The following is a 24,652-nucleotide window of genomic DNA, read 5'->3' on the forward strand; positions in this document are numbered from 1 at the left end:
TGGCGTTTAATAGTTTCCCAATCTTAGAATTAGTTATTCCAAAAATTCCAGTGTACCAATTCCTCATTTCATCTTTGGTAAAAAACATCTCAACCTCGGTTCCCTTGATAAGATCCAATGCGGCCGATTCGACATCAGTCTGCTGCTCTCGTTAGCCACTGCCATCACAGCAACAATAATACTAACAACACCAACAACCTCACGATCAACTCCTTTCGTCACCCACCCCCGCCACTTTCTTCATTCGCTCGCCATTTCTCCACATGCTAATCCAATTCCAAACGTAACCTGATCTCATCGTGGAAGCGGATGTATCCAACGTTGTGCCCCGGCGTGGAATTCCAGCGGCCACTAATCTTTCCTTGACTTGGTTGAACAACCCGTCGGTGAATATAGGCTTATATGTTTTTGTACGTTGTTCAAAGCTATGCGGAGGAGAGAAAAGACAAAAAAATAACACAAAACACCAAACGCGCACATGTGCGCGGAGAGAAGATGAAATTAGAGCAAAATGAATATGTTTCCCTCGCTAATGAAACATAAAATATTCCCGTTTGGTTTGTTGCTTTTTTGTTTGTCCTCCTTCGATTGCCAGGGCACAGGAATGTTTGGAAGGAGCACCGGGAGCACCAACTTGGATTGCAACCCAGGATCTGTGTATCGTTTTCATAATATTGATGCTCTCATGAATCTTAAAAAAAATCGCTCGAGCGGTCTTAGTTTTTTTTTGTCTACGGTTAGTCATTAGCCGATCGCGAAACCAACGGTAGCCGGGGGTCTGTGTTGGATTGAGGTAGCTTTTTTTTGCACCCTGCGCTCACGGTAGCTTAGCTTACCTAACTTTGAGCAGAAAGGCGGTAAAAACGACAACTTTTTGCTAATATGTAACAAACCTTACACCAGTCGAATGCTCGGACGACATTTCGAGCGATTCGCGGCCAATGCTGGTGTCATTTCCAGCCCCATTTGACAACTCTAGAATTTATTCGCCTCGCCTGGTGCGACCCTTGACATTCGTTCGCACCTGCCCTCTCCCGGTGACATCAGTTCGCGAAACATTTCTCACCGCCGTTAAGAGATCCGTTCCATTTTATATTTGTTTATGTTCCGTTGGCGATTGAGTCAAATTTTTCTACGGAAAAATTATCAAACAGGTTTCGTGCGAAATGCTCCATCACGCGTCGCGTAGCGCCCTCGGTCCGCAACCGGAGCCTGCGGTAATTACCGGCAGCGGAATGACTTCACACACTCAAAGCTTCGGTCTGCTTTTCATCCGCTGCCGAGCAGCGCTTTGGGATGCTGGATGCAGCCGAGCGGCTTTCAGAATGACAGTGAGAGTGTGGAACGTTTCAAGGACGATGAAATAACGGTAAAACGTGTCTATTATTCAGACCGGCGTTTGTGTGCATCGCCAGAGCCGGCCTGAACACACACAAACACACACAGCAAATGATCGCCTACGAGAGAGCAGCGGTTTTGTGGGGGAGATGGTAATTACCGGCATTGCGATTGTCGTCATGCTTTGACAGCGAGGGTAATTAGAAATTGCACTGCACAGGTTTTTCTTCCACTCTCGATCTCGATCTCTCGCATTCGATGCTGGAAGCGATTTCACATGGCACGAAGCCCTAGTCCCGAATGTGCATTTTTCAAAGGTCAAATATGGTATTTCAGTCGATAGCGATTGTTAAACCATAGAAAAGGGGCAGAATTTTGTTTTCTTCTGATCTCACGGCGTTCCAAGTAACGGCATTCGACTGATGTGTGAATAAGGTACACCGGGGCAAGTTGAAATTCGGGGTAAGTTAAAACGGAAATCACAACTTTTACTAGGAATGGTGGATTGATGTGATGAAAATATATATACCGCCATTCCATGCTAAACCGATATAGTTGGTCTCAGATTTTCGTGAAAAGTGGTAGTTTTGTTCTTCCTCGCAAAACATTAGATCCGTATTTTTTTTAGTTATTCATTAGGGTGACCATTCACCCTTCTGAACTCGAGTCAACCGCGAGTAATCGGTTTTCCACCTTACTAACCATAGAATTAGGAATTGTTTAGATATAGTAATAAAAATATAGTTAAGAATTCGGCTCCTTAAAACTTATATAAATGAGCCTGTAAAAATAAACGAATTAATAATTATTAATGAGGGTGACCATTTTTATTTGTCCGAAAAATCAACATTTTCCTCTTTTTTCCAAGAATGACTTTTTCATACTTTCATAACTTTTGAACTACTAAACCGATTCAGATGATCGACACATCAAATTAAAGCCAATCACCTGGTCTTTTTTTTTTTAAAAAAAATACTACACCTGCTGAAAATTCTAATTCTGTTCTCGTTATTATTGATTGTATTCGTTTTTTATTGTTTTCCTAGTCTCAGGACCAAGGGCGCTATAGTTTTTTAATATTTTTCTGAAAAGCTGAGGATTTTTCACATAACATATGTCCAAACCAGAAAGGCGTTTTTTTCGTTTTTGAGTTATGATTTTTCAAAGCTGCAAATGTTTTGCGATAAAGAACAAAACTACCACTTTTCACGAAAATCTGAGAACCACTATATCGGTAAACATTATTTTTCATCCCACATTATGACAGCCATTACCAGAATATTGGAATGCTTTAACGCAATCCGCGCCTTTGTTTACTTTTCCTTGTTTCCTGAAATCAAAACAAACATTTTTGTGCGCTGACTCAATCGGTCCGAAAACTCTGATTTTTTCAAAAATATCGCCAGAATTGCACGTCAGGTTATCAAATAGGGATAACCAAGTGTAGTGGTTTTGAAACCTAAACTGAAAATCTTCTTCCGTATAGCTCAGAGCATTTAAACTAGGGATGAAACAGATATTCGGTAACAATCCGGTATCCGGCCTATCCGGCCAATATTTGCTATCCGGCCGGATACCGGATAGTGACCTACTATCCGGCTGGACACCGGATATTTGAAAAAAAAAAAATTTCTTATTAACATTAGATAAATTATAACACAATATCATATAAACATCATTCACACGTGACTAAAAATAAGGTGTGGTTACTGACATGTCAAAATGTTATTGAAATAGAATAATCATCAACTCATATCATCAAAGTTTTATTCAGCTCCATCGCTTTCGTTTCGTTTAACGTTTCGTTGGAGATGATAACGAGCTGGTATTCTCAGAAGATTCGTCTCAAGATATTTTTGTAAGATTATTTTGATTTTAATGATTTTTTGTCTGTCTATTCACGTTTCGAGAACACCTAAATGGTCTGACCTGAACCTCGGGTCTGAAAAGTTTGCAGTCAGATGAATTTGATCTTCTTCCAAGTAGTTAAAACGACCTCTTCTGCGTTTAAAGATGTTCTCACGCGAAGTTCAGTGTTCTTTGTGCAGTCTCGTTTTTTATCCAAATACTTTTTTGATGCAGGAACATGTGGAATTACCTTGAATATATGAAAGCCCAACGCACTTCTCCGCCAGGCCTAACAGTTGTTGAGTCTTCAAATTAGTAAATTTGTCCCCGATCATAATAATTTCGATTTGTAGTGAAGTAAGTGTACCCCCACTCAGACTACTACCCTGAAGACAGTTCTAAGTTTGTTCTCAATCTCAATGAAAATAATTGATTGCTGATTGCATGTAACTCTTGCTCTTCCTAGGCCCGGATTCCGATCATTTCAATAGACTCACAAAAATCTATTTATAATAATATAAAACCATTATCAGAATAAAACTGTTCTAAATTCCTTGTAGAAAACATGATACCCTATTAAATAATCATTTTGTTTTTTAATTAGCAATAATCGCACCTCGGTATAACTTCATTGATTACGATATAGTCACTGCGCAAAGCTAAATTGGATAATTATACTAAACGAAAAATTTAATATTCGTTCACAACTTTGATTTATTATGTGTTTATTCCTTTCTTACATTTAACACTTCATTTGCATCTTGTCACATGCAGTTTCTCTCAATTTTGTATTTACAAATAAAGGGCCGAACATCCGACTATCCGGCCTCGAAGCTGGCCGGATATCCAGTGTATGCGGCCACACCACTGTTCGTTTCATCACTAATTTAAACTCACCCCATTTTTTTCAACCCTGCGGTGAAAATGAACTATTTTTTTTAAACTTTGCTGCAGATGCCGGACGTTATTTGTCGGTGATTGCTGTATGAATGAATGATGATAAATTAAAAAAAATCGTTCCACAATATTTTCTACATTATTTATGGGTACAAGTTTTTTTTGTTAATTTTGAAACTAGGGGTTGTTCAAATATTACGTAATTTTTTCTACTATTTTACTACTCTCTATACCCTACATAACATGTAACAAATGAGCATTTGTATAAACATGTTTAAATTTAGTTGGATTTATTTCTAAACAAGTTTCCATAAGCCATTCCCTCCTCCCTTTTGAGTGTGTTACGTAATATTTGAATATTTGAATGGTACCATAAACCTTATTAGTGGCCGTTTCAAGTGGCTCTACACATGAAAGCGTCCAAAATATTAGGTGTACCGCAATGAGGTACATATAGAGGTGGAGCAGTAGGCGAAGTATATCTGCATTGGCAAGCAAAATATCGTGTCGTAATTATTTGCATTCAATATGGAATGTATATGGAAGATACAAAACAATGTTCAAAGTACTCACGGTTGCATGATAGTTTGAGCCAAAATTATCATGAAATCATTCAACTGGTTGTTTTTTTAACAGATGGCAATTATATCGTGGCTTATTTCCATTATTCATGTGGTAAAAAGGTCCAGAGAACAGTCGTATGCTTAGTTCTCGAAAGCAGTAACATTTCCGGTGAAATTTTGATTAATTGGCGATTATTAACTCACAACATGCACACCGACACTGAGAGCCTTCGAAACATCAGCTTCATAACGGTAAATTGATAAAACTTCGTTTGTTTCTATGAACGTGGTGGAGTGAAAATGGCACATGGAAATATCACTTTTATCCGTCTTTTTCGACGTGATTTCACGAATATTCACTCCACGCTATCACATTAGCCTCATATTGAGCGGGAGCTCAACAAAAATGTACGTTTTTAATTGATAAATTACTTCTCGAAAATAACATTTTTACATGGATGCGGTGGGCAATCAAAGATAAACACAACGACTGACGTCACTATTTGCTAAATATTTATGGCAGCGCATGCTATGTCGCTCGAAACTCGACCATCTTCATTACCTTTTTTCCAGGACATTGGGTGTACCGGTATGTTTCTTCAGTTTTACAACAGATGGCGTAACTTTATTATTATTGCAGTGTATCGAATTTCCAGACATTCGTTGGAAAGCTACTGTCGTTGGGCTTTTTTTTCAGTATATGTCAAAAGGTTGAATCGTAAACAACATTTTGCCACTTCGAATATGTTGAATTTCGTACCAACGTTGGCTGACCAAGTAGTTCAGGAATAAAAACGGGACACGTAAACCCAAAAAAACAAAAAAATAAAACCGAGAATAAAATCAACTAATTAAACGTTCTTTGGTCTCTACAGAGAAAAACAAACAGATGCTGAAGAGACTTTGCGAAAAAGATTACGATTTTCGGGATTTCTTTCATAAAATTTGTCACATTCCAGATCAAACTTCTGTTTGACAGTTTTCATAGCGTTTATGTCGTAATTTTTCAAAAAAAGTCAAAAAAAAATATTTTTTTTTATTTGTTTGAAGAGGAATTTGATTTTTGATGCAGTCAGAAAACACCTTTCTCACATGAAAAAAAAATAAATTTATCCAGATTTTCTCAGAAGGTGATAGACGATTATATTTGATGAAAAAAATCCTCCTACGCATGTGTTCGAATTTCAACAATGACAGAGTTATAGAACTTTTTTTTTGTTTCTGACTCTGTTGCCTCAAACTGGTTCTACATAAAAAAGTACGCTACGGAAGACGATTCTGATGCTTTTATTTGAAATACGAGAAAATTTAGTACAGGATATAGTAGTGGAACAATTAAATTAGTGGATTTAAATAACATTTTGGAAGTGACAAACTTAAAAGTTAATAATTTTTAATGTGTTATTATTAATTTTATCCTAAAAATTTATACTGAACTAGATTGTTTCTATGAATTAAATTGAAGTTCTTTAACCGATCTACAATTTGTTCGTTGACGCCCAACTTCTATCTTTCTTAATTTGGCTGCAATATCGATATGAACAATTACTGGTGAAAATTCAAGCAAAATCTTCAAAAATCACGATTTTTACCCCACTGTATATGTAATAGACACTTTAACTTCACCTTAACGCTGAAAGGTTACATTTCTTCTTGAAACAAGCTGAAATTATTACTATTACTATTAAGTGTTTCATTTATCAATGCGAGACTAAGTATAAAGTGTCAAAAGTCCTCTTCGGTCTTCCGATCGTTGTCACGTTTATGATTGCGTTAAAAAAAAAATCTAGAAATTGGAATATGAATTGAGAACCAAAAGACACACAGAAACAGAAATCCGCATCCAGACATGTTCATGAATCTCGAACGAAATTGGAAACATTCAACACGAAACATGCATAACATGACGAAAGATGCTATAGTAAAATAACATATTTTTCAAAACAATAATAAATAAATGTAATAAGTATGTAATGAATTAGAAATATGACAATGAATGAATATTGTTCTACAGTAAGCTACATTTAATACGACATGCCGAGACACATCTCAGTGTCGCATTGGAGGCGATTTTGCCCTGTATTTGGATAATCGCGATGACAATGGTACAGTATCGACGTCTCGTGGCGACTTTCAATGTGGGAGCATAATTTGGGCCCCGAACTCGATGTTTACAAAAATGTCCTATTAAACGGTTCGCATAACTGGTCTGTCCATTTAGTAGCTAGATGTCGAATAAGATGCAGCTTACTGTATAACAATAACATTACAAATAACAATATGTCGAAAAGAACTCATTACATTGCAAATATATGAAAGTTGGGGGTATTTTTGTTCCGACTGAAATGTATTTCCCTAACACAGACTTCAAATCCATGGAGCGTGGGGAAATTGGCAGTGTAAATTCATGAAAATCGGGGGCATTTTTGTTCCGACTGAAATGTGTTTGCCTAACAAAGACTTCAAAACCAAGATGCCATCATACCAAACGTAAACGGGTGACAGTCCTAAATTTACTTGTAATGAAGAACACAATCTATCACAATGCATGAATTGACCTTACATGGCATCATACAATTTTTTTACTCACAAAGCAAATATATTAGGTTCAATTGAATTCGGAAATTGTTTCATTCAATCAAAAATTTAATCAATACAAACATATGATTGCTGAGCTAAGGTAGTCCCACGTCAACCTTGTGGTTATATCTTAGATATACCCCCCCCCCTTTTTTTTACCAATGCCACTTTGAATCTCTGGCATTTCAAGAATAGACTTTACTATAATACCGTTATGTTTCTCCTAGACTATTCTTCCATTTTCAATGTACTCCAGCGCAGTATCATAAAGGTTTTACATAGTTCTAATAAATTTAGCCTTCTGTATTTCCCCTGAATCAACTAGTCCTACGTCGAAACAACGTCCTTCAGTAAGGATGCCAAAACAGCAAACATGCCACGATTTTATGAAATAGTTTTAACGTTGACAACTACTTCTGCTGCCAACGGAAGTTGATGATTTGCATACCGAATGAAATTCTCTGAGAATTGTTTGATATTTTAAACATTACACATTCTCAGTCCATAAATTGTACAAATTATCAAAAATTGGAAGCATGCCCATTTTCCACTACATTTGTTCTGCGCATTTCTGTGCTTACCCACTTGTGTTTTCTATCAGAGTAACGAGTAGAATCGTGAAGTATAATTTTTATATACTGCTGCGAATAAGGCGTGCGTAAATCGCTCGATCGAAATTCAAATGCAGCGCTCGTTCGTACGGGCACTGTAGAGAGAGAGAGGAGATAATGCAAATTAGCCCCACCCCTTTTATAGCACAAATCCTTTTACGACAGATATGGTTACGTACATTTAATTCCTAGGCTAATGTGATTTTTAGGGACTGCTCAATTGAAACTCTCACTCTTACGTTTTCAATAGTTTTTCCCCTCCTATACCTTACAATTTTATCCCTTAAAATTGAGCTTCCTATGGCAGTCACACGGGTCAACCAAGTTCGTATTGCTTCAGGCATAGGGGACCGATTCTGAGCGAAAATGTTAAAATGTTGACTGAAGTCTCATTGTTTCGCAATCACGGACCTTCTAAACTAAACTATTATGGTGATTGCATATGGGACAAACAGAGCGGCATGGCACCGGTCCTCCAGCCGAAGTGGTAAACAAGCAAAATAATTCAGTCAATGCGGTCTTGCCTTGAACATAAGCCTCTATATTTTTTAGAACACTTCACAAGTCAAAAATACTGCTTACTTCCTACGTTGAAGAAATATAATAAAATCATTAAAATTAATAGCAACTTTAGTGGCGGAGACACATCATCTCTTTCAACAAGGTCAATAAATGTTTAAAATATCACTAATAGTAGTACAACATGACAGTATCACAAATAGTTTTTTTTCTTTTTACTCAAAGTACGGTACAAATTGATAAAAATACGGGACAATAAAAAATGGTCGAAAATACGGTACTGTCCGATAAAAACGGTACGTTTGGTCAGCCTATACCAACGAGAGTGTTTTTGCGGAGAGTGTTACTTCATTACTTCAATATGAAGAAAACATCTGCGGAAAGTCATCGCATTTTAGTGGAAGTTTGTGGTGACCACGTTCCAACTGAGCGAACGTGTCAGACGTGGTTTGCACGGCTTAAAAGAGGTAATTTTGACTTGGAAGACGAAAACGAAGTTCCGGACCACCAAAAAAGTTTAAAGATGAAGAATTGAAGGCTTCACTCGATCAAGATCCGTCACAAACGCAACAAGAACTTGCAGATACACTTTGAGTAGCTCAGCAAACCATATCCGATCGTTTAAAAACATTGGGAATAATCCGAAAGAAAGGACATTAGGTGCCGTATGAACTGAAGCCACGAGACGTCGAACGCGGTTTTTTCACGTGCGAACAACTTCTCCAACGGCATAAAAGAAAGGGTTTTTTTGCATCGTATCGTCACTGGCGATGAAAAGTGGGTCCATTACGACAATCCTAAACGTTAGACAACGTATGGATACCTCGGCCATGCATCAACATCGACGGCCGCGCGAAATATTCACGACCAGAAGGTTATGCTGTCTATTTGGTGGGACCAGCTGGGTGTGGTGTGTTATGAGCTGCTTAAACCGAATGACACCATTACGGGGACCTCTACCGACGACAATTGATACGATTGAGCCATGCACTGAAGGAAAAACGGCCACAATACGAGCAAAGACACGATAAAGTTATTTTGCAGCACGACAATGCTCGGTCGCATGTCGCGAAACCGGTAAAAACATACTTGGAAACGCTTAAATGGGAGGTTCTATCCTACCCGCCGTATTCTCCAGTCATTGCTCCGTTCGATTACTACCTTTTTCGATCGATGCAACATGGCCTGGTTGACCAGCACTTCTCCAATTTTGATGAAGTCAAAATTGGATCGATTCGTGGTTAGCCGACAAACCGGCCTATTATTTCCGCAAAGGGATCCGTGAATTGCCAGAAAGATGGGAAAAAGCGATGGGCAATACTTTGAATATTAAATTTGTAATCATTTTTGCGGAATAAAGCATTAATTTTTGGAAAAAAAAACCAAGAAACTTATCGGTACTCCTATTAGTATTCTTGATGTTAATGTTTCGTAGATCAATTCCTAGTATATAGTATCCGTTTTGCATGTATCAGACTGCTCCCTCAAATTTCACGTGTACCAAAACACTTTTTTCCAAATGTTTATAAGTAATTCCTTCAATTTAGTGTTTCATAAATCAGTTGTAGATAGTTTGACAAGCAAAATCACGCATCAAACTCATGATAGTTCCGCATTTCAGCATAACCCGCTGTACGAACAAGTTGAAACAATGCATATGGAAGCTAAAATTTTCAAAATTAATGTTTTTCGAAACATCCAATGCTGTCATCTTCAATACCTCATCTGTTATACCTTGTATATGCTGCAAACAGATTTCAATTTGGTGATTTAGTGATTATTTAAGATAACTTTCAATGTAAACTTCGAAAAAATCGTTTCTACTTGCCCCGGTGTACCTTTTTTTTCTCTATCCCCATGTTCGCTAGATTTCCTGCCATCAGTCAAGCCAAAGCTTGTCACACTGACCACAACTTTAGGAGCCGACACTCAAAGCGACAAGACGCACTTCAAAAAATTCCCACTTTGAGTGATTTGACATCAATCTAAGCTCCGTCAAACGAGAGCTACTTTCAGTGGAATCTGTGATGAATGTGTGTTTTAGGTATCGTTTTTATCCTCTCTTCCCTCCCCCCTGTCTTGACAGTAGACACCAAAAAACAAGCTATGAAAACAAGAAAGGCCGCGAAAACAGGCCATCAACTAAGCCTATCGGCATGGCGGCTGCCGAGTGCTCGACGGGGTGAAAACAAAGAAATTTCCACAACTATCGTCCGCCCGCCCGAAGCCGCAGCTGGGAGCAATCCGTTCGATTAACCTCTATTAACCTCGTCCATATTTGATCGATTCGATCCTAATCCAACCCGGGCAGCCGCGGAGGTGAGATCTCACGAATGTGAATTATAGTCAATTAAATCTCGTCCGGCACACTTTTTTTTGGCGGGACTCCCTATGTGAGGACCCCGGCGACCGACGAGCGTCATGAAGCGGACGCGTGATTGCCAAATTAAACGACTTCTTGGCGGTTGGCTCTCGGCGGCAGTGTCCAGGCTGTGGCCGCACCGCTGGGGTCTCAGCCGATCCACACTGATGATAGTGCCTTCCCCTTCGCTGTCAGCGTCCCGGTCGCATAATGGATGTTATTATTCGGCTGATTGTGGTCATTATACGCTCCGGAGGTCGTCAAATCTGCGCTGTCTACCTTGGCGCACTCCGAACCCAGCTGGGTTCGTGTTTCGGCCGGATGACTTGGCTATTCTTCGGTCCGTCTCTCGAAAACTATCGTCGTCCCGCGGCTTCATTATGATAGGTGAAGTCTAACAAAGCGTTTTTTCTTCCCATTTCAACCGACGCAACAACGAGCGAAAAAAAACGTGAAATTGCGATCATATTTACTAAAGATCAACGAGTTCAGCGTCGAATCTTAACAACGGCGAAGCCATTGAAATGTTTCACTGTTTACATTTCCCACCCTCGGTGTCCATTTTGCGCGGTATTATTTGTCGTTAAAGTTGCCGGTAACAAATGATCAGGTGAAAAGGGTTCAACTCATTTGTTTATCCCCGCCGTTCCCGCTTAGTTGCACTATACGTGCTGCAAAATGTCAAACAAAGTCCGACCGCAATTGCAGCCCCACACAGGCCTCGCCTGTCATAATTCATTACGGCTATCTGGTGGGACCGGTGACAGCCCATTAGTCAGCGCCCTTGTTTCGATATTGGGCCGCAGCAGTAGTAAGGTCCGGCGCAAAAATCAGTCCACTCCAATTGGGGCCGTTTTGTTCGCTGTCGTGTTTTCGGGATTTCAAAGGACTACGGACTGCGCTCCCACTCGACTCGACGAGAATGACAATCAGGAAAGCTGGACCACACACTTGCTGTTCAAAACAAGAAATAATGCTATCAGTTTCGAGGTCACAACGTTGTGAAAACGGAGATCATGAAGTACAACATGAAGTACGTTTGATGCACGAGTAGGTGTACTGATAAGACGAACCGGATTAAATGCTTCATAGTATTGTAAATCGGTTTGGAAATTCGGAAACAACTCCACTCTTTTTCTAAGGACGTCAGCTAACAGATTATCAGGCCTGCAACTTGAAATTGTCCGTTTTTTTTCGCGATGAAGAAAACACATATGTTTCAGGAGAGCCTCGAGACATTTGTATTCGAAGTTATCTCCGTTTGATTCTACACATTTCGTCCATCTCTCAGGCAAATTCTTCGCAATCAAACTTTTAAATCCATTCGATATATTTATATTCGGCAGAGTGCTGTTGGGAGTCTAAGTGCATGTCACATCCAAAGTGCAATTCACATCCTAACAAAAGAATAATAAGTTGATGGAGCCAGATCTGGAGAATACAGTGTGTGGGTTTCCGAGTTAAGGGTTTTTATTGATTACGTTCTTCTAGCGCGGTGATCGGATAGGAGAGGTATATGGTACAGGGATACAACGGAAGAAACATCATTAAACGGATTTCATTATTAAAGGATTTCTAATCCATATTACGCAAAAACGTTAATGCGATATATGCTATATACCAGGGATGGCCAAACGGTAGTCCGCGGTCTACCGGTCGCCCGCGTAGGTACTCCTAGGTGCCTGCCAGCTGGTCTAGGATAGTGTCACCTCCAAAAGCAATGGATTAAATATTCTTCCACATTCTTCCATGATCGTTTTATAGGGTGTTTATGCTTACCTCAATAAAACATATCAGTTGAAAGAGTAGATACTTCTTCAATAATGTTTCCGTTTTAATATTTTCATTCCGATTGTCAGTTATTTAATATTAACACACCCAGTTGTTCGATCATAACTTGTAATAAAGCAAAAAATTGTCACTAGGAACAATTTAAACAATGTTTTTCCCAGGCATATAATTTGTAAAATGACCAATTGAAAATGCCGGAAACATCCGTAAACAAACACAATTTTGTTTTTATTCATTTTCGAAACCTTATAATTATTATAAACTATTTTTTTTTGTAGAAAACTGCGAACGCCAGTTTTAATGAAGTATTGTTACCTTAATTGTAAAACTATGATAAGTGAGGGGCTTAGAATGAAAGGGGTGTGAGTGATTTGATCAATTTCTCTGCATCGACTCTCTCTTTTGGTCATACCTTAGCTGCAAATACATTCCCAGCTGTATTTGACAATGTGGATAATAGGTCAGAACCTCATCTATCGGATTCTATAGCAAACTTAAATTGGAACGTTTTTGCAGTTGAGTTATAACCTAAATAAAATGTTGATGAAGACAATTCTATCAAGTCACTTACACCCCTTGCATTCTGAGCCCCTCAAGTAATGTAATATTTCAAGAGATATAGTCATGAATAGAGTGACTAGTCAATGAGAAATTTTTAAAATTTAATATTGGGCTCTATTATGTAATTCAAGTTGAACAGAATTTTGCTCGTGAGCTCTATTTAACTGTTATAGCTACAGTCGGATGAAAGCTTCCTGCATATTTTTTCGAGCTGTTTGTTTTGCTTGTTGCATTCCTGATGTTTTGCTTTTGGAAACATTCCAGCGTCAGGAAAAGCAACAGGCGCATCACGCCACGTTTCGCGCCAATGAACGAGTTGATAGCTAAAACTAATAATCAGCATTTTTAGGCTATAAAAGAGTTAGCGCCATGTGGCTCAACTCTCTTTTTCGCGTGTAGATCGGTGCAGTGAGGTTTAAGTATTTGACTTTAAGAAAAGTGAATAATAAAGTGTTTTTTTAAAACTCGTTTGTTCAAAGAACAAACATAACTGGCGCAGCGCGGTGCGGATAAGTATCGAAGTGAACTAAAAGAGACCCAGCGACAGGAACCGAGAAAAGCCACGTCATCCAACAGGGGATTAATCACCAGGAACGACGCTTCATCGAGGAACGACAGCTAAGGCCCGCTTCGATCTTGTGAACACATGTGGAAAATAATAACGTAAGTCATTTTTATCCTTTTACTGTGGAAAAATTGCAAAAGCAAGAAAATGCCTAGCAACCGATCAAGTGAAATTGAGCAGCTCCAAGCTACTGTGGCTGAGCTCCAAGAAATGCTGCTTAGCAGTGGAAGACAGTTTGACAATTATAGACTGCCTGACCCGATTCGAAACATGTCTGAATTCACAGGCATCAAAAAGGAATTACCTGCCTGGCTTGAAGAGCTAGAAGAAATATACCAAATGTACTTAGTGAAGGGAGACAACAACGCTCCCGACACGATACCCAGCCACTATATGAGGGCTATTAAAAATAAAATAAAAGGTGATGCGCGCACCGTTCTATGCGCAAACGGAAATCCTAATACCATACCTGGCATAAAACGGGTTCTGTCGGAAATTTATGGCGATCAGAAAGATCTAGCCACAAACTTGTCTCACCTATTTCACATGAAACGAGGTGATAGAAATAACCATAAATTTTATACGGATGTAAAAGAATTATCCACAAAAATCAAGATGAACCTATCGCTTAATCCACTGCAAACAAATGATCTGATTGAAATACTAATAGTTACCAAATATTTAGACAACATAGGCGAGCCACTCGCATCCATAATAAGACAATCCAAACCTACCACATTAGAAGATGCATACCAATCGGTATGCATCAACCAAAACGCTGAGGTGCGAAATCGCCCATCATACAGTAAATTCCCACGACAAAAAGACAACTACAAAGACAAACCGAACAGCAACGGCGAAGCGAAATCCAATCCCCCTCGCTTCAAACCCGCGGCAAAACCATTTCATAAGAACAAAGCCGAAGTTCACAATAACGAAGTGAACGACGACACCGACAACGACAAAGACAATGACGATGACGATGACACTGCAAGCGAAACAGGAGACGAAATAAATTTTCAAACCGTTCGTGTAGCAAACATGCCAACATGAACTTTATTCCATACCTGCGCCTGTCCACCACGAAGGGATATTTAAATTTCCTAGTGGATACTGGCGCTAATAAATCATACATCAACCCTGAGCACGTTAATATATCGACAAAAATTAAACGACCAGCCGTTATAAATAACAAGAACGGAAAGTTTCTTATAGATCGCGTGGTAAACACAAATTTGCTCCCGGAAGTATCCGATGAAAAACTTCCGTACTATGTCTTCAGATTTCATGATTTCTTTGACGGCCTTATAGGCTATGAAAATTTAGCTGCCATGGGTGCGGTAATCGACACCTCCAGAGCATTTGTTACATTTAGTAATCGTAGATACACGGTGTCAAAATATTTCCCCACTTCTATCAATTTCCACGGCACCGATGAAAACCTATTCGAAATCTGCACCACAACGAACGGCTCATTTTTAATTGATAAGGAAATCAGTTTGAATCCTAACGTAATTTTAAAACCAGGCGTTTATGAAGCAAATAATTATAAAGCTTTCGTGCATCTAACCAAGAAAGGTGAACAAGGCCACACGGCACTTCAGCCATTCCCTAGTGACGCTTTCGAACTAGAAATCAATCATCAGAAGGTAAATCCTCGTTTGAATTTCCCATCAGAACACCTGAATAACGAAGAGAAAAATGCTTTGATCAAAACACTCAGATCATTCAAAGACGTATTCTTTGCGGATGATGAAAAGCTAACCTTTACACACGAGGTAAAGCATTCTATTAATACAACGGATGAAAAACCCATCCATCAAAAAACATATAAATATCCTTACCACCTCCGTAAGGAAGTTTCAACCCAAATTACAAAAATGTTGGAAAACGGTATAATTAGAGAATCCTCTTCACAATGGACCTCCCCCATCTGGGTCGTACCGAAAAAACTCGACAACTCTGGGAAACGAAAATATCGCATTGTTGTCGATTATAGAAAATTGAATGAAAAAACCCCGGCGGATCGATATCCGATTCCTGAGGTGAGCGAAATCTTAGACCGACTAGGAAAAGCTCAGTATTTTACAGTGCTCGACTTAGCTAGTGGTTTCCACCAGATTGAAGTCGACCCTAAAGACATCCCGAAAACCGCTTTCAATATTGATAATGGCAAGTACGAGTTTCTTCGTATGCCATTTGGACTGAAAAACGCGCCTGCGACTTTTCAGCGTCTTATGGATACAGTGTTGAGAAAACATTTAGGGATCCGATGTTTCGTCTATATGGACGACATCATCATTTACAGTACTAATCTTCAAAGTCATTTAGAGGACATCAAAAAAATTCTCCAAACCCTTAGGGATGCGAACTTGAAAATTCAATGTGACAAATCCGACTTCCTTCGAAAGGAAGTAGCTTTCCTAGGACATGTCGTCACAATAGACGGGGTAAAACCCAATCCTAATAAGATAGAGGCTATAAAGTCTTGGCCTCTACCAAAAACCTCCAAAGAATTAAAATCGTTCCTCGGAACTATAAGTTATTATAGACGATTCATTCCTAAATTCGCCCATATTGCAAAACCCATGACTTCAAAACTCAGAGGTAAAAATAAAATCATCGATATTGATCATGATTACGAGAGAGCATTTGAAGAGCTAAAAACAATCATGACAACAGAAACACTTTTGGCTTACCCTAACTTCGATAATCCGTTTATTCTTACAACGGACGCATCAAATGTTGCCATTGGGGCAGTTCTAGCTCAATTACATGACGGAAAGGAACGGCCTATTGCATACCTATCCAGGACATTGAGCAGAGCTGAAGAAAAGTATTCAGCCACGGCGAAAGAGCTTTTGGCCATTTATTTTGCTGCCAAAACCTTTAGACCGTACCTTTATGGTAGAGAGTTCACGATTTATACGGATCACGAACCTCTTACAAAGGAATTAAAGTTAACAGATTCCACGGGAAGAGTTACAAGACAAAGGCTCTACTTGGAACAATTTGATTTTAAAATAATTTATAAGAAGGGCAAGCAAAACGTTGTTGCTGATGGCCTTTCAAGGATTCCACGCACAGAATTGAACCTAAACGAAGAACTATCTAATCAATTTTTCGATAATGACCCGATCTATGGACCAGAGATCATTAATAAATATGCGAACCAACTACTTATTTACAGAGCAGATGATGCTGCAAAGAGTCCATACCTTGCGTGTATGGTTTTTCCAAACCATTTTCGTCATGTATTTCACAAACCTGACTATACGGAAGACGACATAAAAGACATTCTGACAAGACACTTAGATCCGACGAAACTAAATGGTATTTTTGCCGACCTGAATATTGCCCGAATGTGCCAACACATTATCGATACAAATTTTAAAAATATTAAAGTTCATTTAACTAATATCAAACTTCCAGATTTAATTTCAGGTACCGATCAGAACGAATTTATAAGAAAATGTCACAGCTTCAATCATCGTGGATACAAACTAACATACGAGGAAGTACAGAAGTCAGTCTTCTTTCCCCGCATGTTGGCTAAAGTGAAAGAGTTCGTCAAAAACTGCGAATCTTGTAAATTTGCTAAGTATGAACGAAGACCATTCGTTATACCTCATTCTAGACGAATCTACAATGGACCATTCGAAAATGTTTTCATAGATGTCTTTATAAAGGAGACTGAAAAATTTCTTACTGTTGTAGATTCATTCTCAAAATTTGCACAGATTTACAAGATCATGCATGAGACAACAGATGAAATTCAAGAAACACTAATAAAATACTTCAAAACGTTTGGCATTCCCAAATTAATTACTTGTGATCAAGCCACAAGCTTTCGAAATTCAAAATTCAAAGAATTTTTGGAAAATTATGGCATCTCCTTGCATTTTGCCAGCTGCAGTGACAGTAATGGTATCGTGGAACGATTCCACAGTACTTTGCTAGAAATGTACATGGCCAATCAGAAAAAAGTAGAGAATCTAAATTTATACGAAGGTCTTGCCATGATCACAGCGATTTATAACGAAACCAAACATTCGTCAATAAATTTAAAACCGAGAGAAGTTATTTTCGGCACTTGTAGTTCTCTCAATCCAATAGAAATCAACCTATCAAAACAAAAAACATTACAAAACGCAAAGGACTCATTAACGAATCAGGCACACAAACAAAATTCGAAAATACCTTTAGTAACTAAAGAAGAATTCAAACAACTAAACAAACAAAGATTATTGGTGAAAGGCAAAGCTAAGCCCACACCTAGAGGACATAGATACAGACTAATAGACATTACAAATGAGACAGAAAAAACAGTAACCGACCAGGCCGGAATTAAAACACATAAAAAACACATTAAGAAAAACTTTACAGATAACTAAGACACAGACTTTTCTATTACAGACTATGGCTCTGGCTTTGGACAACGACGAATGGCAAAATTTTAGTACACGATTTAGACAAGAGCCCGGTAGCAATCATACATTTAGGAAAAGCTTATGTAAGCAACAATTATTTTAGGATACTGCACCGAGTAGATCTCATTAAATTACAAAACTCTGTTGAAACACTTTTATATCATGCAAAAACAAATATAGATTCAGCTGATTTCCTAAGCGTATTAATTCAAACTAAAGTAACGAAACTAGAACAGACATTTTTGAAATTAAAACCCTCTACTAGAGTTAGAAGATGGGAAAAACTAGGTTCACTTTGGAAGTACATTTCAGGTAGCCCCGATGCAGAAGATTTAAGGATTATAAACTCAACTTCAAATAGTCTGATAAATGCGAATGAAAAGCAAATCAAAATTAATCACATATTCGAAGACAGAATTAATAAATTAACAGAAAAAGTGAATAACGTAACAATAATACTGAATAATACAGCATTGAAAAACGATAAGGATTTCAGATCAGTAGGTTTGCTCTTTTGCTTAGATGAACTCACACAACAATTAGAAGATTTAGAGGAGGCAATAGTTTTGGCTCAACACAACATCCCAAGCAGCAGAATTATCAATGCAGAGGAAATCACGAGAATTCATCATCTTCTGGAAGGAAACAATTTTATAGCAGGAGCCTTGGACTTCGCTAGTGCATACGTGGTTTCATCCAAGGAATCCATTGCCTACATACTGAAGGTACCACGAATCAAGGATGCTGAATATGATCTCAACTTCATCGAACCAGTTATCTTCAATAACTCCCGTATATCCATCTCAACCAACTATTATCTACAAGGTCCGTCATCTTTTGCGCTAAAATCCCTCTGCGAAATGAGTAGAAACGTCTATGTATGCTCAAGTACGCAGCTTGAACCAATAACCAAATGCATTCAACAATTGATGAGAGGTGAATCAGCTACATGCCCAATGGAAAGAACCTACACCAATGGTATTATCAAACGAGTCGATGACTCAAACGTGATTATCAATGACGCGGAAATATCAATAACATCGAACTGCTCATTGAATCATAGAAAACTTAAGGGATCTTTCCTCGTACAGTTTTCAAACTGCACACTTTTTATCAACGACGAAATGTACTCCAACATTAATAAAGAAGTTCAACTGGCATCATTCGTTCCAACAACGGGATTGACGGTAAATTTTACTACGATTACAAACAAATTCCCTATAGAATACTTACAGAAGTTACATCTGGAACAACGTGGTCATATCAAACACATCAATCTAAGGACAGATAACATCCAATGGAAACTCGAACTCTTTGGGTGGACATCGTTTGGATTCGGTTCAACAATAACAATTATTTTCATCGTAGCTCTATCATTTTGGATCTGGAATAGACTCCCATCGAGATCATCAATGTCGCATCTAGAGGAACTTCAAAGTCATCAGAACCCGGAAGAACCATCGGAACCTAACAGACAAACTCGCCCGAAGATCACTATGGTACCGCAAGCATAAATCCAGAAAACAGAAAGCCGAGGACGACTTTCATCCCAGGGGGAAGCCGTCAGGAAAAGCAACAGGCGCATCACGCCACGTTTCGCGCCAATGAACGAGTTGATAGCTAAAACTAATAATCAGCATTTTTAGGCTATAAAAGAGTTAGCGCCATGTGGCTCAACTCTCTTTTTCGCGTGTAGATCGGTGCAGTGAGGTTTAAGTATTTGACTTTAAGAAAAGTGAATAATAAAGTGTTTTTTTAAAACTCGTTTGTTCAAAGAACAAACATAACTCAGCAATGTTATAAAATATGCAATTCGCCGACGTTCGAGAAATAACTCGATTCGATTTGACGGCCGAAAATTGGAGTAAGCGCTCTAAAAAGTTGCAACCACCGACTCCGAATTTCGGTAGTAATTTTTAACAATTATTAAGTGTTGCTCGTACGTTTACTTCACCAAAATGAAAATGTGCATTTTGACTAACGTTTTGACTTTGATAAATCATTAAAATGTTTTATGGGTTTGTTCTAACGAAGACACAAAAGTGTGAAGTCGCCAATAGATAACCCTTTACTTCTAGGTTATTCAGGAATATAATAATCATCTCTGGTGTATTTTAACGGAAAATAATTGCCTTGCATGTTCATAAAGGATCTTCTTCTTCTTCAATGGCACTAACGTTCCTAGAGGAACTTCGCCGTCTCAACGTAGTATTACTTGCGTCATTTTTATTAGTACTTAGTTGAGATTTCTATGCCAAATAGCACGCCTTGAATGCATTCTGAGTGGCAAGCTCTAGAATACGCGTGATCACAGTGCAAGTCGGAGGAAAATCATAAAGGATGATATCCTTAAAAAAATCAACGATATTGATTGATGACACTTTACAGAAAATAAAGATTAGTATTATTATCTATTATTTAGTAACCGATAATAATTTTTATTTTATAAAATAGTTTATCTTTGAATATTTATTAGTATGGCCTATGTTTTTCCTTTAAACCATCCTCTTACAGTCTCGGTCGCACAGACTCAATAATTTTGTTTTGAGGAAGCTGACATGACTATGACAAACTGAATGAAGATGAAAAAAAATTGTGGAGTTTTTTCATTTAATTATATATTTTTTACTTTAACGCATAAAATTGCAAAATTACAAAGAGACGCACAGTCTGTGACATACGAGTTTTTTATCCCATTTTTATTTATTTAAGGCTCATTAGCATTTTAGCTGTAACAGAGCCGAATTTTAATCGTGTACATGTCACATGGTTATCATATCTATAATTAGCACATTACACAGTTGCCATTCGCCAGTATTCCTTCTATACCATTACATATGGTACATTTACACAGTAGCCATTTAGGCGTAAGGGTATTCTTTCTGTTCTTCCATTATCCAGTTGGACCACCGGACAGCGGAGACAGTTGATTGATAATTGTTGAGTTATTTATAGAACAGCAGCCCGATGTGTCTTGCAGAGCAGAGCAGTTGTATGGATGAATCGATCTTATTTCGACCGTGGATCGATCTCCATCGCTGATGATTGTTGTGTGGACGTAGCTATTCTGTAACAACACAAAGATGGTCAATGAGGGCCCTGAGCTTTGAACTCACGATCGATCGCTTACTAAGCGAACGCGCAACCAATGTGGCTACGGAGACCCCCCAACATACGAGTTATAATTTTGCACGCGAGAACAGGATGGTTAAAACTATGTTTTATTGTCTAGTAGTACATTCATTTTCCAATGACTTCTTGATACAATCAACGTTGGTAGATCGCGGCCTGAGATTTGAACAATTAGTCACCCGTACTGGCCAAAAGTTTGGCCACCCCTGCTATATACCATTAGATAGGATTTTTTTTCAAATTATATTTTGCCATAAGAACTGATTACGAACGAACTGTTTGGAAACGAATGATGTGCAGCTAAACTGAATACACGTAGAAAGCAAATTGCGTTGGACGGAACGCCATGAGCAGGAATTATAGGTGGAGCAGATGATAGAGTTTACGCTGGCATAGCTAGTTCTCGAATCGTTACGTCAATATTTGTGTGTACATTCAATTGCTCTTCACGTCCATGTAGAAACGTTGTTTTCAGTGAGTTTCTCATGAATTAAAACCTGATATTTTATTAAAGGTCCCGCCGAATATGAGTATGATATGACATTGTGCAGTGGATATTTGTAGATTCATGTGGAATAAGATGAATAAAAATGATATTTTTGTGTGTCTTTTTCATTCTCTCAACTTCATAGAAAAAAAACAAGTTTTCATGATTTTCGCGATAACTTGGCGATATTTTCAAGACTCATAGTGACAGTATATGTGATTTATGAAAAAAAAAGTACAATTGAGTAACATTTCATTGAAAATGCTGCTCCACCAGAGGACTAAGGATACCACTGGTCTCTTGACTCTTTTACCCCTTAGATGATAGAAATAAGTCACAATACAATTTTCATCTATGAAAAAAACAATCAGAGAATGCAAATCTTCGTTTATGTGTTCCTCGGTTTCTTTTATATCCTTAGCTGCGATGAACAGGACAGTATCATCCGCGAACAAATTAATGTCACAGTATCGTAAGACTCGTCGCAAATCACCCCGAGTGAGTTGCCGATGGGATCGGAAATAGAATCATTAAAACGAGTCTTTTGAGTTCTGTCGCACAAACAGCGTTCGAACCATTTGTACAACATACCTACAGTTCCATTGCGCACCAATGTTTGTAACAATAAGGGCCTAGAAATTGTTTCAAAAGCGCGTTTAAGATCCAGAAATACCGCAAATATAGTCTCTTTTGCCTCAATATTCTCTTTCCATTTTGCTAACACCAGATTCAGAGCGGTTTCACAAGAGTGTCCCTCTCGATATCCGGACTGTTCCAGTATTAGCAAATTTTTGTTATCTACAAAATGCATCAGCTGGACTTTCACAACAAGTTCTAACATTTTTTCTAATATGTGCAACATGTTAATAGGGCGGTAATCTTCGGCTTTATCCGTCCCATTAACTTTAGGGATCGGAATCACAAGGGATTCCTTCCAAACCGTTGGGACGTGCCCAGTTCGTAGAGATTCATTTATTAGTCCAGTAGATCGTGTCCAATGACATGAAAGCAATCTTGTTTCACTTTTGCGTTGACATTATCGATACCAGCCGATTTTTGCAATGAAAAACAAATATCTCTTAACCCAGCAAAAGTGATGGGTGAAAAACAATCTAATCTACAATTGATATTAATCGAAAAATACAGATACAAATACGAAATTATACAGTTTCGTCAGGTTCACTGACCAAATCACTACTTTGGTTGATCAGCATAACACTATTGACGAAATAACTGTTGAATTTATCGGCAATAGTTTGGTCTGACTGCTCTTCTGACCCTTCGAAAACTATGGATCGCGGTACACTGTTTTTAGAATTTAATATTGTTTTCTATAATTTCCACAGTTCTTTGCTATTACTTTGATATTCATCGATTTTCCTCTGTATATATTCACTTCTAGTCTTTTTCAAGGCCTGTGAATATATATTTCGTGCGAAGGTGTACCTACTCCAAACATTTGCTAAATTAGTCCTTATAAACTTTCTGTACTTCTTATCTCTTATCTCACGTTCACGAGCCCAATCGCAGAACTGTTTTGAACTTTGATTGATATTCTAATCGTGAAAATTTAAATTTTGCTATAAAATTTCAGTACTTCTGCCAAAACTCGACATTATAATATCAGGTTATTTTCAGACACAATTCTCGTGCAAGATTTTTCATCCACTTGCAAATAACACTTTTCTCCGTTACATGGAATAAATGTTTGATACAGAAAATATGATAGAATGAAGATAGCCCTAAATCGGACAATTCCTTCCTCAAGTTTTGCTCTTATCAACACATTCGGCGATCCGTTTTTGTTTATATAGATATAGGAGTGCGTTTAATCACATTAAACTCCATTTCCACTTTCGAACAGAGATCATTTTCGTTACGCTTGTCAATATATAATTGTAGAACATATGCGATTTTGATTTTTCGAATTTTCCTATTTTCCTTCAGAGTTTTCCGAATATTTTGAATTCTCCTGTTCGGTTGAAATATGTGCATTATTATGATGGAACCCCCTCACCTTTCCAGAGGAGGAGGGGGTGTCATACCATCATAGAAACATTTCTCGTACCCAAAAACCCTCACATCCCAGATTTGGATCAGTTTGCTTGATTAGTTCTCGAGTTATGCAGAAATTTGTGTTTCATTTGTTTGGCAGGTAAGATGGGTGGAGTGTTTAACCACCATAGAAACATTCATTGTACCTTAAAGCCTCCAGATGCCTAATTTGGTTTCATTTTCTTAAAATGACTTTCGAGTAATGCAGAAATTTGTGTTTCATTTGAATGCAGCCCCCCTGAAGAGAGGGGGGGTGGAGTGTCTAACCATCATAGATACATTTATTGTACCCTAAAACCTCCATATGCCTAATTTGGTTTCATTTACCTGACTAATACTCGAATATTGCCGAAATTTGTGTTTTATTTGTATGGCAGCCCCCCCTAAGAGAAGGGGGAGAAGTGTCTATCCACCATAGAATCATTTATTACACCCTAAAACCTCCACATGCCAAAGTTCGTTTTATTTTCTTGATTAATTCTCGAGTAATGCAGAACTTTCTGTTTCATTAATATGGCAGCTCCTCCTTAGAGAGGAGGGAGGAGTCTCAAACTATCATAAGAACCTTTCCCGGCCGCAAGAACCCCTACATACCAATGTCCATGTCAATATCCAGACAGACAGAAATCCATTTATATATATATATATATATATATATATATATATATATATATATATATATATATATATATATATATATATATATATATATATATATATATATATATATATATATATATATATATATATATATATATATATATATATATATATATATATATATATATATATATATATATATATATATATATGTTACTTAACGAACAAAAAATATATTGGTGTCAATTGGACTGTTCCCTGAATAGCCGCAACCGGTTTGTTGAACTCTTGCAGCCAAAACCTTGTAAACTGG

The 24,652-nt window shown here is 38.0% G+C and overlaps 1 protein-coding gene and 1 pseudogene across 1 annotated transcript in view; one reads left to right on the plus strand and one right to left on the minus strand.

Annotated features, from left to right (window-relative positions):
• LOC129775821 (zinc finger protein sens) overlaps nucleotides 1-24,652 on the plus strand; it is a 379,673-nt gene that overhangs the window by 75,024 nt on the left and 279,997 nt on the right. The window lies entirely within an intron of this gene.
• Nucleotides 3,720-3,847, minus strand: LOC129780862 (U4 spliceosomal RNA; annotated as a pseudogene).

Source organism: Toxorhynchites rutilus, chromosome 3 (assembly GCF_029784135.1).
Source record: "Toxorhynchites rutilus septentrionalis strain SRP chromosome 3, ASM2978413v1, whole genome shotgun sequence".
Classification (NCBI taxonomy): domain Eukaryota; kingdom Metazoa; phylum Arthropoda; class Insecta; order Diptera; family Culicidae; genus Toxorhynchites; species Toxorhynchites rutilus.